We start from the raw sequence: 16,463 nt of genomic DNA on the forward strand, positions 1-16,463 counted from the left end.
TAACAAGGGGTACCTTACAACCAACCCCAAAGATATTAAAAAAAACCCTCAGAGACAATTATGAATACCTCTATGAACACAAATTAGAAAACCTACAAATAATTTATACATTCCTGGAAACATACAAACTCCCAAGATTGAACCAGGACGAAATGGAAATCCTGAACAGACCAATATTTAGTTCCAAATTGAATCAATACTAAAAAGCCTACCAACTAGAAAAAGCCCAGCAGCAGAAAGATTCACAGCCAAATTCTATCAGATGTAAAAGAAGAGCTAGTTGCAATCCTACTGAAACTATTGCAAAATAATTGAGAAGAAAGAACTTCTCTCTAACTCACTCTATGAGACCCAAATCATTCTAATACCAGAACCTCACAGACACACACAAAAGAGAAAAATCCAGGCCAATATTTTGATAAACATAAATGCAAAAATCCTCAACAGAGCAGTAGCAAACCAAATCTAGCAGAACATCAAAAAGCTAATCCACCACAATCAAGTAGGATTATTCTTGGGATGCAAGATTTGTTCAGCATACACAAACCAATAAATGTGATTAATCACATAAACAGAAAATCAATAAATTTGATTCAACACATAAAAGCCACATAGTCATCTCAATAGATGCAAAAAAGGCTTTGGATGTTCAGCATAACACACCTTCATGTTAAAATCCCTCAGCAAACTGGGCATTGGAGGAACATATTCAAAAATAATAACAGCCATATATAATAACTCCACAGCCAACATCATACTGGATAGGCAAAATCTGGAAGTATTCTCTTTGAAAACTTAAACAAGACAAGCATACCTTTCTCATCACAATTATTCAACATAGTTCTGGAAGTCCTAGCCAAAGCAATTAGGCAAGAAAGAAAAATGAAAAGCATCCAAACAGGAAAGGAGGAAGTCAACATATCTCTCTCATAGATGATACCAATATATATCTGGAAAACCCCATAGTCTTTGTCCAAAAGCTCCCTGATCTGATAAAAAACTTCAGCAAAGTTTCAGCATACAGAATCAATGTACAGCCTGAATCTCAGACGATCCTTCCAAGATGGCAGAATAGGAACAGCTCTGGTCTGCATCTCCCAGTGTGATCGACGCAGAAGATGAGTGATTTCTGCATTTGCAACTGAGGTACCTGGTTCATCTCACTGGGACTGGTTGAACTGTGGGTGCAGCCCATGGAGGGTGAGCCAAAGCAGGGCTGGGCATCCCTCATAGGTGGGAATTGAACAGTGAGAACACTTGGACACAGGGTGGGGAACATCATGCACAGGGGCCTGTCTTGCGGTGGGGGCCTGGGGGAGGTATAGCATTCAGGAAAGTACCTAATGTGAATGATGAGTTAATGGGTGCAGCATACTAACATGGCACATGTATACATATGTAACAAACCTGCACGTTGTGCACATGTACCCTAGAACTTAAAGTATATATATAAAAAATTAACTCGATTACTGAGTTAATTCTAAAAATAAAATAATCTCATTGGAAGGGATGATCCAAAAATATTAATACTCTAGTCTATGCATATGCTAGTGTCTGAGTAAAAGGACAATGAATCACTAACATACTCTCTCTCTCTCTCTATCTCTCTCTCTCTCTATATATATATATGAAATCCTCAGATTCCAGTTACAGGATTACAGCATTTCAATCTCATGCTCTATAACATCTTATGTTCGGAGGTTAATGAAATGAGATTGATCAACAAAAAAAAAAAATCAATGTACAAAATCAGTGGCATTTCTATACACCAATAGGAGGCAAGTTAAGACACAAATCAGGAACTCAATCCTATTCAGAATGGCCATGAAAAGAATACAGCTAACCAGAGTGGTAAAAGGTCTCTACAATGAGAGACATAAAACACTGATCAAAGAAATTGGAGATGACACACACAAATGGGAATACTTTCCATGTTCATGGATAGGAAGAATCAATATTCTTAAAATGGCCATATGGCTCAAAGCAATTTACAGATTCAATGCTATTCCTAGGTCAAACTACCAATGACATTTTTCAACAGAATTAGAGAAAACAATTTTAAAATTCATATGGAATCAAAAAAGAACCCAAATAGCCAGGGCAATCCTAAGCCAAAAGAACAAAGCTGGAGGCATCACATTACCTGCCTTCAAACTATACTACAAGGCTACAATAATCAAAACAGCATGTTATTGGTACAACAACAGACACATAGACCAATGGAACAGAATGGAGAGCCCAGAAATAATGCCGTACACCTACAGCCATCTGATTTTCGACAAAGCCAACAAAAATAATCAATAGAGAAATGACATCCTGCTCAATAAATGGTGCATGGAATAACTGGCTAGTCAAATGCAGAAGATTGTAACTGGAATCCTTCCTTACATCACATACAAAAATCAACTTCAGATAGATTAAAGATTTAAATGTAAAACCTAAAACTATAAATACTCTGAGAAACAACTTAGGAAAAGCCATTCTGGACATAAGACCTGGCAAAGATTTACAATGAAAATGCCAAAATTGATTGCAACAACAACAAAAAAAACATAAATTAACAAGTGGAACCTAATTAAATTAAAGAGCCCTTGCAGCACAAAAGAAATCATCAAAGGAGAAAACAGACAAACTACAGAATGGGATAAAATATTTGCAAATACGCATGCAACAAAATTTACTATCCAGAATCTATAAGTAATCAAATTAACAGAAAACAAACAACTCCATTAAAAAGTGGGCAAAGGATGTGAATACACCCTTTTCAAAAGACGACATCCATATTGCCAATAAGCATATGAAAAAATGCTCAACATCACTAATCATTAGAGAAATGCATATCAAAACCACTATGAGATACCATCTCATACCAGTCAGAATGGACATTACTAAAAAATCTAAAAATAACAAATGATGGTGAGGTTGCAGAGAAAAGGGAATGTTTATACACTATTGGTAGGAATGTGAGTTAGTTCAACCGTTGTGGAAAGCAGCTTTGTGATTTCTCAAGGAACTTAAAACTGAACTACCATTTGAGCCACCCATCTCCATATTACTTGTATACCCAAAGGAGTATACATTGTTCTATAGTAAAATAACCTGCACTTGTATCTTTATCACAACACTATTCTCAATAGCGAAGACATAGAATCAACCTAAATGCCCATCAATAGTAGACTGGATAAAGAAAATGTAGTACATATACACCATGAAATACTATGCAGCCATAAAAAGACTGAGATAATGTCCTTTGCACCATCATGGATGAAGTGGAGGCCATTAGCCTAAGCAAACCAACATAGGAACTACAAGCCAAATACTGCATGTTTTCATTATAAGTGGGAGCTAAACATTAAGTACATATGGACACAAAGAAGGGAACAACAGACACCGGGGCCTACTTGAGGGTGGAAGGTGAGAGAGAATGAGAAACCACCTATTGGGTACTATGCTTATTACCTGCATGACAAAATAATCTGTACATCAAACCTCTGTGACATACAATTCACCTGTATGACAAACTTGCACATGTACCCCAGAAACTAGAAGTTAAAAAAAACACTAAACAACAGGGTTCAGGGAGCTTCTGTGTTAGCAAACACATTTACGTACCCTGAGAGTGACACACCCCAAGTCCACAGAGATGTTATCAAACGAAACTCAAGTTGGCCTGCCTGATACAGCAAAGTCAAATGCTGACACGGGGGTTGCAGCAAGAGAAAGGGAGGAATTTATTACAGGGGGGCAAGCAAGGAAAGTGAGCAGCTAATGCTTAAGACCTGAACCCTCTGATGGATGGCTACAGGTAAGTTTTTAAAAGCAGGGAGGCAGAGGTTACAGGCAAAGTCATAAATCAATATATGGAGGTTATACATGGATTTAACCTGAAAAAATGGGACATCTCAAAGTGGGGGACCCACACATCATAGGGAGATTCAAAAATTTTCTGATTTGTGATTGGTTAAGGAGGCAAAATTTTCTCTAAAAAATTGGAGTCAGTAGAAAAGAATGCTAGCTCTCATCCATGGGTGGGACTTCCTCCAAGATCCTAAGGTAGAATTTCAGAGGAAAACATGGTGGTCTGAGTTCTCCTCAGTTCCCCCTTATCTGAGGTCTATGTGCCTGTAGATCTATTTAGTGGAGTTCCAGGTTTCTGAAAAACAACTCATGAACATATGGAAAGGTGTTATTTTAGCTTTTATAAAGGAATTAAACGTCCTGTGATTTTTAACTTCCTTGGCTATTATATTAGGCTATTGTTACCTTTTTACTTATGAAGTTGCTCATTTATTTCTCAGGACTAGCTAGGTGCCTGGAATTTCCCTGAAGGAACTTAAGCTTTTCCTTTATCTCTGTACTTGGAGGAACTTGCAAGTCCCTAAGAGGGCTCCCTGCTCCATCTCAAGCCCCATTACCCAACTTCTGGGGTGGTGGGGGCTGGAGATTGAGTTAATTACCAATAGCCACCTTAATGCCTATATAATGAAGCCACCATAAAACTGATAATGACAGCGTTCAGGGAGCTTCTGAGTTAGCAAACACATTTACTTGCCCAGAGGGTGGCACAGCACAACTCCACAGACAGGAGCTCCTGTGCTTGGGAGGCTTGTGGAGCTTCCCAGATGTACCTTCATCTGACTCTTCATTTGTGGTTTACCAACATTTTATTTATTCCTTCTAGTAATGCTACAAATCAAGCAATTTTATTATGCATCTTTTATAGGAAAGGAACATGAAGATCATTTTATCCAAAATCATGAAATGAGTAAGGAATAGAGTTGAGATTAAAAACAAAACATGGAAACATTTAAACATGTAAAGTTGGCAATTGATTAGTTTATAGGCTATCAAAGCATTGTGACCCAGTTCAAAATAGTCAAAATTCACCTTCGGTTTTTTTTAATAAAAGGCAGTATTTCTATAAGTGTAATTCCCAAATATTCTGAGTGATTCAGATGTTCCTCTACCTTTAAGTTGTGGGGTGGGGAGAGGGGGGAGGGATAGCATTAGGAGGTATACCTAATGTTAAATGACGAGTTAATGGCTGCAGCACACCAACATGGCACATATGTAACAAACCTGCACGTTGTGCACATGTACCCTAAAACTTAAAGTATAATAAAATAAAATAAAATAAGTCAGGAAACAACAGATGCTGGCACAGATGTGGAGAAATACCAACGCTTTTACCATGTTGTTTTGGGAGTGTAAATTAGTTCAACCATTGTGGAAGACAGTGTGGTGATTCCTCAAGGATCTATAACTAGAAATACCATTTGACCCAGAAATCGCATTTCTGGGTATATACCCAAAGGATTTTAAATCATTCTACTAAAAAGACACATGCACATGTATGTTTATTGCAGTTATTCCCAATAGCAAAGATGTGAATCCAACCCAAAAGCCCATCAATGATAGACTGGCTAAAGTAGATGTGGCACATATACACCACAAATACTATACAGCCATTGGAAAGGATGAGTTTATGTCCTTTGCAGGGACATGGATGAAGCTGGAAACCATCATTCCCAGGAAACTAACACAGGAACAGAAAACCAAACACCACATGTTCTCATTCATAAGTGGAATTAAATAGGGAATCCTTTCCCCATTGCTTGTTTTTGTCAGGGTTGTCAAAGAACAGATGGTTGTATGGCATTAATTCTGAGGCCTCTGTTCATGAACAACGAGAATACATGGACACAGGGAGGGAAACATCACACATTGGGACCTGTTGGGGGATGGGGGGCTACGGGAGGTACAGCATTAGGAGAAATACCTAATGTAGGTGACGGGTTGATGGGTCCAACAAACCACCATGGCACATGTGTACCTATGTAACAAACCTGCACATTCTGCACATGTACCCCAGAACTTAAAGTATAATTTTAATAAATTAAAATAAATACCTAATACAATAAAAACGAATTCATTCATCTTCAATGTGCAATTTATTTACATTAATACAGATTTATTTAATACAGTTAATGCGAATCTTAATTGTACAACTGATAATTTTTTTACATATGTAAAAAATCGTATGTATCTGTGTAACTACAACAAAGATCATCTAGTACCCTTTATGTCTTCCTTTTGTCTCTTCCAAGTCGATACCTTCACAAAGGAAATAATTATTCTAACATACTGGTGGGGAGGGAGAGCTGACTCTTCTTGCTGATTTGTTAAGAATTTTTTATGCATGTTGGATATCAATATTTTGCCCAATATCTTCCAATGTGTGGCTTGCATCTCTTTCATAATGGAGATGTTTTATGAGCAGAAAGTTTTAGTTGTATGAAGATAAATTCATCAATCTTTTATTTCATGGTTTTTCTTTTGGTGTTCTTTAAGAAATCTTGGTCTAATCCAAGACATAAAGATAGTCTACTATGCTAATGTTGTAATTCTTTTCCAATTAGTTTTTGCATATATGTTGTTGGATCATTACATACTGACCCAGCATCATTTATTGAAAAGGCCTCAGTAGCAGATTAGATATTATTATTAATTATGTATCTATGTGGGGCAATTAATAGACTGGCCTTTTTTTTATTATACTTTAAGTTTTAGGGTACATGTGCACAACGTGCAGGTTTGTTACATATGTATACATGTGCCGTGTTGGTATGCTGCACCCATTAACTGGTCTGCCATTTTTACTCTTTGTCTATATTTCTATTACTGAACAGATACCACAGTATATTAATTTCTGTAGCCTTATAAAATGTTTTGATATTAGGTAGAATAATCATCCTGGTTTTTTTCTTTCTTTTTGTTTTCAAGTTTTCCTGTTTTTGATTCTTTGCATTCCTGTAGAAATTTTAGACTCTGCTTTTAATTTCACACACAAAACTTCTGTAATTTTAAAATTGAGATTCAGTAAGTATTCAGCTCAATTTAGGGAAAAATTATAACTTAAAGATTACTTTTTTGCTTTATTATTACAATTTTTGCATTGAATTTTTTTGTTGCCGTTATTTGTATTTGAGTTACGGAACATTAAAAAAAGTACAGAAAATTCCTGTGTATGCTTCACCCAGCTTGTCCCAACGATACTATCTTATATAACCATAGTACATTATCAAACCCAGGAAATTCACTTTGGTAGAATACTATTAACTCATTCAAATTTCACCAGTTGTTACATGTATTTTGTGTGCGTGTGGTTGTTTGTAGAATTCTATGAAATTTTACACACGTGTAGATTTATGTAACCATCACCCCAATCAGGATACGGAACTGTTTTATTACCGCAAAGAAACTTCCTCTTGTTATTTCTCAATAGTCAGTCACATCCTCTCCCCAAACCTCCTAACCCCCGGAGACCAAAGATCTGTTCTACATCACTGTAATTTCATTGCTCAGATACAGATATAGATATAAAACATACAATATGTGAACTTTTGAGATTGGCTTTTCTTTTTTTACAAAGTACAATGCCCTTGAGCTCTATCCAGGTCATTGTATGTGTCAATAATTTCTTCTTTTTAATTCCTGAATAGCATTCTAGTGTCTAATTGTACCAAAGTTTGTTTATGCATTTGTATTGAAGGACATTTGTGTTGTTTATGGTTTTGCTATTACAAGTGAAGCTGCTATGGACATTCATGTCAGGTTTTTGAATGACTGTAAGTTTCTATTTCTCTAGGATAACTATGCAGGAACATGGGGTTGTAAAATGAATCATTGCCATCCTTGTGTTGTATAATAAATGTGTATTTAATTTTTGTATTTTTAGTAGAGACGGGGTTTCATCATGTTGCCCAGGATGGTTTCTGTCTCCTGACCTCATGATCCACCCACCTTAGCCCCCCAAAATGCTGGGATTACAGGAGTGAGGCACCATGCCCAGCCAGTTGTACCATTTTTTATTCCCACCAGCAATTTTTGAAATATCCAGTTGCATTGCATCTTCTTTAGCACTTGGTATTATCAATATTTTTATTCTGATAGGTATGTAGTTTATTTTATCACAGATTTAATTTTCATTATAAAAATATTTTGGAAACCATTTTAGTGTTTTTGTTTGTTTTGCTTATTTAGCTGTTAATCCTATTTGATGAAATGTCTCTTCATGTTTTTATCATTTATTTTCACTGTTGACTTTTAGTGTTCTTTAAACATTCTAGAGAATAGCCCTTTGTCACATTTATGATTTGCATATATTGACATACATATATTTCATTCATGAGTTGTCTGTTTAACCCTTTGACTCCTAGTCTGATTGGATTTAGTTTTTATTTACTGTTAAATGTATAGAGTTATCTATATATTTTCTAAATAAGTCTTTTGACAGAGATATGATTTGTAAATATTTTCTCCTAATCTCCCTTTAACAGTACAAAAGCTTTTAATTTTCATGAAGTCCTACTTAGACAGTTTTTCTTAATGGGTCATGTCATTGCTGTCATGCCCAAGAATTATTTGCCTAACCCCAAGTCATAAAGATTTTTCTTCTATGTCTTCTAAAATTTTTATTTTTATTTATAACTTCAACTTTTATTTTAGATTCAGGGGGGTACAGGTGCAGTTTTGTTAAATGTTATATTACATGTCACTGAACTTTGGGGTACAAATTCTGTCATCCAGATAGTGAGCATAGCACCCAACAGGTAATTTTTCACCCCATGTTTCCCCCTCCTTAACCTCTTTAATAGTCTTCAGTGTTTTTTGTTCCCATGCTTGTGTCCTTCTGTACTCAATGTTTAGCTTGCACTTATAAGTGAGAACATTCACCATTTACTTTTCTGTTCCTGCTCTCAGCTTGAATGCTATTGGTGTATAGAAATGCTATTGATTTTTGTCTGTTTATTTTGTATTCTGAAACTTTGCTGAAGTTGTTTATCAGTTCTAGGAGCCTTTTGGCTGTTTCTTTGGGGTTTTCTAGGTATAGAACCATATCATCAAAGAAGAAAGATAATTTGACTTCTTCTTTTTTTAAAACATTTTACCTCCCCCCACTAGTGTGAGTGATGACAGAGAGGTCGTATTACTCTCCGTCATCACTGGCATTTGGCATTTGAATATTTTTAATTTTAATCCTTCTAGTTCTGGTATCTTTATGTCATTTTAAAATATTCCATTACCTGGAGAATAATGAAGTTCAGCACCTTCTTAGATGCTTACCTGTCATTGATATATGTTATTTTAAGCAGAGTATCTTTATATATTTGGCCAAAATATTTTTGTTTTTATTTATTTCATTCAGTTTAAAATTTTTTATTTATTCTGAGCAAAAATATTTTGTCAAACATCTGTACTATAAATATTTTTTCCTCCTTTTTGCCTAGCCTGTTTATTAGTTTAATGGTATATTTTGCACAGCAGAGATTTTAATTTTTGTAAAGTCCAATGTATAATTTTGTTTCATAGAATTAGTGGGCTTTTCTTATGTATTTTCTCTACCAAAAAAAAACACTTCAAGAATTAAAGGGTAGCATCTTATTTTTTAGCGCTTTATAGATTTATTATTTATATTATTCCATAGATCAATTGAGAGAGATTTGTGGTTTTTCAAGTGTATCATATTTTAGTCAAAACATGTTATCTACATATTAATTTTTCTATAGTATATCTAAGCAAATTTTTATGGAATCAAACATAAACATCTTGCATAGATTTTCATATATTTATTTTATGCATTTTGTTATTTGGTTTAATCAAAATGTTTATTTAAAAATTTTTTGTTTATTTGGTTCAATCAAAATGTTTATTTTAAAATTTTTAAATATAATTGTAGAAATAAATACAATGTATTTTGTTTTGAACGTACTCTGTCTTCTGCTACTTTTCCAGATTTGTTTACATTTTATATTATATTTGAGGTTTTTATTTTTTCAATTAGGCTAAAAGCTTCTAGATAAAAAGAAGGGTAAAAGAAAAAATCACAATGAAAAGCCTTAAAAAACAAATAAAAAATAATGATAATAAGCATGTAATTTACCAAATTATTTAGTAACAAAAAATCTCAGTCCATATGGTTTCAGTAGTATACTCTATCAATTATATGAGGGAAAAATAATACTACTAATATTACACAACCATTTAATAACATAGAATAGGAAGGAACCTATCCCAACTCATGTTGTTAACAAAACATTGATATCATGATGTGAGAAATTACACTAAATAATACATATCAGTGTCCATTATTAATATACATGCATCATTACCTCCTGGTTGGTACAAAGGCTACCTCTAGAAGTGTGAGTGGAGACCATCTGGGGAGCAGTAGTGAGGTGCCTCTCTGCCGCAAGGTGTCAAGTGAGACTGTGGAAAACCTGGGCTTGCATTGCTGCCAGGCTGTAACCATGTGACAGCTCTATTCTTCCACCAGTAAGGTGTCAGAGAAGACTGAGTAAAACAGAAGGTTTTAAATAAGATCCAAAGTTAAAAGCACAATAATAGAAATGCCCAGAATACAATTGAAAATAGCTTCTTATACAAATAAATGAGAAAATGACAACCCAAAAATCATGACTAACAAGAGGTTGATGGTGAAAATATAGGTGTTCAGTTTCTCTGACAAGGATTTTAGTACAGATATCATAAAAATTACAAAGCAAGTAAGTTTAAACACAGCTGAAATAAACAAATAAGACTCAACAAAGAAATAAAGCATCACAACAAACAAATAAAACATTGAAAAAGAATGAAATGGATATTGTAGAACTGCAAGATACATCACCCAAAATTTAAAAAAATTACTGTCTGGGCTAAATGGAATTTGTCACCTCCTGCCTTGCAAGAGGTCCTGAAGGGAGTGCTAAACATGGAAGAACATGGAAAAGAAAGATGATTACTGTCCACCAAAACAAACAAGGAAACCACACACACATAAGTAGAGACCATTGACACTATAAAGCAACCACACAAACAAGTCTGCATAATAAGCTGATAACAATACAATGACAGGATCAAATACACGCATCTCAATATTAATGTGGAATTCAAATGGGCTAAATGCCCCGAATTAAAAGGAACAGAGTGGCAAGTTGGATAAAGAGGCAAAAGCCAACTGTATGCTATCTTCAAGAGATCCATCTCACATGCCAGAACATGCATAGGCTCAGCATAATGGGATGGAAGAAAAATCTACCATGCAAATGGAAAACAAAACAGAACAAAAAAGCAGAGATTACAATCTTAAAATCAGACAAAACAGACATTTTAAGCCAACAAAGATCAAAGAAGACAAAGAAGGAGGAGACATAATGGTAAAGGTTTCAGGTCATCAAGAAGACCTAACCATGTTAAATGTATATGCACCCAACACAGAACCATCCAGATTCATAAAGCAAGTTCTTAGAGACCTACGAAGAGACTTCGATAACCACATAACAGCAGAAGACTTCAACAACCCATTGACAGTGTTAGACAGATCATCCAGGCAGAAAACTAACAAATATATCTGGGACCTGAACTTGATACTTGATCAAATGGACCTAATAGACATCTACAGATGTCGCCCCCTCCAAACAACAGAATATACATTCTTCTCATATGCACCTGGCACATACTCTAGAATCAACCACACAATCAGCCATAAAACAATCCTCACTAAATTAAATAAACAAACACATAAATTATACCAACTACAGGGCAATGAAAATAGAAATGAATACTAAGAAGATGGCTCAAAATGCACATTTACATGAAAACTCAACAACCTGCTTCTGACGACTTTTGGGTTATAATGAAATTAAGACAGAAATCAACACATTCTTTGAAACGAATGAGTACAAAATTATAACATACCAGAATCCCTGTAACACAACTAAAGCGCCATTAAAAAAAAGTTAATAGTGTGAAGTGCCCATATAAAAAATTAGAAAGATCTCGAATTAACAACCTAACAGTACACCTACAGGAACTAGAGAAACAAGAGCAAACCAAAACCAAAGCTAGCAGAAGACAAGAAATAACCAAAATCAGAGTTGAACCAAATGAAGTTGAGATGCCAAAAATTATACAAAAGACCAATGAATCCAGAAATTGGTTTGTTGAAAGAGTAAATAAGATGGATAGAATGCTAGCCAGACTAAAAGAGAAAATAAAGAGAAAATTCAAATAAACAAAATCAGAAATAACAAGGGGTACATTACAAACCAACCCCAAAGACATTTAAAAAAAATAGAGACAATTATGAATACCTATATGCACACAAATTAGAAAACCTACAAATAATTTATACATTCCTGGAAACATGCAACCTCCCAAGATTGAACCAGGAAGAAATGGAAATCCTGAACAGACCAATATTTAGTTCCAAATTGAATCAATACTAAAAAGCCTACCAACTGGAAAAAGCCCAGGAGCAGAAATATTCACAGCCAAATTCTATCAGATGTAAAAGAAGAGCTAGTTGCAATCCTACTGAAACTACTGCAAAATAATTGAGAAGAAAGAACTTCTCTCTAACTCACTCTATGAGACCCAAATCATTCTAATACCAAAACTTCACACACACACACAAAAGAGAAAAATTCAGGCCAATATTTGGATAAACATAAATGCAAAAATCCTCAACAGAATACTAGCAAACCAAATCTAGCAGAACATCAAAAAGCTAATCCACCACAATCAAGTAGGGTTATTCCTGGGATGCAAGATTGGTTCAGTATACACAAATCAATAAATGTGATTCATCACATAAACAGAAAATCAATAAATTTGATTCAACACATAAAAGCCACATAGTCATCTCAATAGATGCAAAAAAGGCCTTGCATATTCAGCATAACATACTTTCATGTTAAAATTCCTCAGCAAACTGGGCATTAAAGAAACATATTCAAAAATAATAAAAGCCATATACAACAACTCCATAGCCAACATCATACTGGATAGTCAAAACCTGGAAGCATTCTCTTGAAAACTTAAACAAGACAACGATACCCTTTCTCCTCACATTTATTCAACATAATTCTGGAAGTCCTAACCAGAGCAATTAGGCAAGAGAAAAAAATGAAAAACATTTAAACAAGAAGAGAGGAAGTAAACATATCTCTCTTCATAGATGATAACATTCTATAGCTGGAAAGCCCCATAGCCTTTGTCCAAAATATCCCTGATCTGATAAACTTCAGCAAAGTTTCAGCATACAAAATCAATGTACAAAAAACAGTGGCATTTCCATACACCAATAGCAGCTAAGGTAAGAGTCAAACCAGGAACTCAATCCTATTCACAAGGACCATGAAAAGAATACAGCTAACCAGGGTGGTAAAAGGTCTCTACAATGAGAGATATAAAACACTGATCAAAGAAATTGGAGATGACACACACAAATGGAAAAACTTTCCATGTTCATGGATAGGAAAAAATCAATATTGTTAAAATGGCCTTACTGCCCAAAGCAATTTACAGATTCAATACTATTCATAGGTCAAACTACCAATGACCTTCCTCACAGAATTAGATAAAACAATTTTAAAATTCATATGGAATCAAAAAAGAACCCAAATAGCCAGGGCAATCCTAAGCCAAAAGAACAAAGCTGGAGGCATTGCACTACCTGACTTCAAACTATACTACAAGGCTACAATAATCAAAACAGCACGTTACTGGTACAACAACAGACACATAGACCAATGGAACAGAATGGAGAGCCCAGAAATAATGCCATACACCTACAGCCATGTGATTTTCGCCAGTCAACCAAAATAATCAATAGAGAAATGACTTCCTGTTCAAAAAATGGTGCTGGGATAACTGTCTAGTCAAATGCAGAAGATTGTAACTGGAACCCTTCCTCAAATCACATACAAAAGTCAACTTTAGATGGACTAAAGACTTAAATGTAAAACATAAAACTATAAATACTCTGAAAACTAATTTAGGAAATGCTATTCTGGACATAGGACCTGGCAAAGATTTTACAACGAAGATGCCAAAATTGATTGCAACAACAACAAAAAAAACATAAATTAACAAGTGGAACCTAATTAAATTAAAGAGCCCTTGCAGCAAAAAAGAAATTATCAAAGGAGAAAACACAAACTACAGAATGGGATAAAATATTTGCAAATACGCATGCAACAAAATTTACTATCCAGAATATACAAGAAATTTAATCAAATTAACAGAAAACAAACAACTCCAATAGAAAGTGGGCAAAGGACATGAATAGACCCTTTTCAAAAGATGACATTCATGTTGCCAATAAGCATATGGAAAAGTGCTCAACATCACTAATTAGAGAAATGTGCAACAAAACCACAATGAGATACCATCTCATACCAGTCAGAATGGATATTTTTTAAAAATCTAAAAATAACAAACGATGGTGAGGTTGCAGAGAGAAGGGAATGCTTATACACCCTTGGTAGGAATGTAAATTAGTTCAAGCATTGTGGAAAGCAGCTTTGTGATTTCTCAAAGAACTTAAAACTGAACTACCATTCGACCCACTCATCTCAATATTACTTGTATACCCAAAGGAGTATACATTGTTCTAAAGTAAAATAACCTGCATATGTATGTTCATTCCAGCACTATTCACAGTAGCGAAGACATGGAATCCACCTCCATGCCCATCAATAGTAGACTGGATAACAAAAATGTAGTACATATACACCATGAAATACTATGCATCCATAAAAAGACTGAGATTATGTCCTTTGCAGCAACATGGATGAAGTGGAGGCCATTAGTCTAAGCAAAGCAACAAAGGAACTACAAACCAAATACTGCATGTTCTCACTTATAAGTGGGAGCTAAACATTAAGTACACATGGACACAAAAAAGGAAACAACAGACACCGGGGCCTACTTGAGGGTGGAAGGTGAGAGAGAATGAGAAACCACCTATTGGGTACTATGCTTATTACCTGGATATATCAAACCCCTGTGTCATACCTGTATGACAAATGTACACATGTACCCCAGAAACTAGAAGTTTAAAAAAAATCCTCAATAAACAAGAGGGTTCAGGGAGCTTCTGTGTTAGCAAACACATTTACATACCCTGAGAGTAGCACACCCCAAGTCCACAGAGATGTTACCAAACTAAACATACGTCAGCCTGCCTGATACAGCAAAGTCAAATGCCGACATGCAGATTGCTGCAAAAGAACAGGAGGAATTTATTACAGGGGGCCAAGCAAGGAGAAGTGGGCAGCTAATGCTTAAGATCTGAACTCTCTGATGGATGGCTTACAGGTAAGTTTTTAAAGGCAGGGAGACAGAAGTTACAGGCAAAGTCATAAATCAGTATATGGACATTATATATGGGCTTAACCTGAAAAAATGAGACATCTCAAAGTGAGGACCCACACATCTTAGGTAGAGTCAAACATTTTCTGATTTGTGATTGGTTAACGAGGCAAAGTTTTGTCTAAAAATTTGGAATCAGCAGAAAAGAATGTTAGCTCTCATCCATGGGTGTGACTTCCTCCAGGCCTCTCAGGAAGAAATTCAGAAGAAAAAGTGATGGTCTGAGTTCTGTCCTCAGTTCCCCCTTATCTGAGGTCTATGTACCAGTAGATCTATTTAGTGGGGTTCCAGGTTTCTGAAAAACAACTCATGAACATATGGAAAGACGTTATTTTAGTTTTTATAATGCAACTAAACACTCTTGTGATTTTTAACTTCCTTGGCTATTGCATTAGGCGATTATTACCTTCTTACTTATGAAGTCGCTTGTTTATTTCTCAGGACTAGCTAGGTGCCTGGAATTTCCCTGAAGGAACTTAAGCTTTTCCTTTATCTCTGTACTTGGAGGAACTTGCAGGTCACTAAGAGGGGTCCCCGCTTCATCTCATGCCCCATTACCCAACTTCTGGGGAGGTGGGGGCTGTAGATTGAGTCAATTACCAATAGCCACATTAATGTCTATATAATGAAACCACCATAAAACCCATAATGAAAGGGTTCAGGGAGCTTCTGAGTTGGCAAACACATTTACTTGCCCAGAGGTTTGCAGACCCCAACTCCACAGACAGGAGCTCGTGGGCTTGGGATTCTTCTGGAACTTCCCAGATGTACCTCTTCATCTGACTCTTCACTTGTATCCCTTATAATAAACTATAATAGTGAGTGTAGCATTTTCTTTATTTCCATGCTTCATTCTAGCCAGTTATATAACCTGAAGCAGAGTGGTTGTGAGAACCTCCAACTTTGTATCCAAATCAGGTAGAAGTAACCTGGATATCCCCTACTTGAGACTGGCATCTGAAGGGAAGGCAGTCTTGTGGGATTGATTCCTTCAACATCCGGAGTTTGATGCTCCAGACTCCAGTCAGTGTCAGGACTAAATTAAATAGTAAGACACCTAGTTGGTGTGAGAGTTGGAGAAGTAGTATTGGAAAAGACACTGTGAATTTGATTTCAAAAGAAAAAAAAGTTTCGCTATTTTTGTTTTGTTTCTGATTATTATAAAACTGGTTGATGTCTTACTTGGCATGCACAGAAATTCTTTACATGTCTGCTTGACATAACAACTTCACAGATTCTGGACCGTA

This window comes from Pongo abelii, chromosome 1 (genome assembly GCF_028885655.2).
Source record: "Pongo abelii isolate AG06213 chromosome 1, NHGRI_mPonAbe1-v2.0_pri, whole genome shotgun sequence".
Taxonomy (NCBI): domain Eukaryota; kingdom Metazoa; phylum Chordata; class Mammalia; order Primates; family Hominidae; genus Pongo; species Pongo abelii.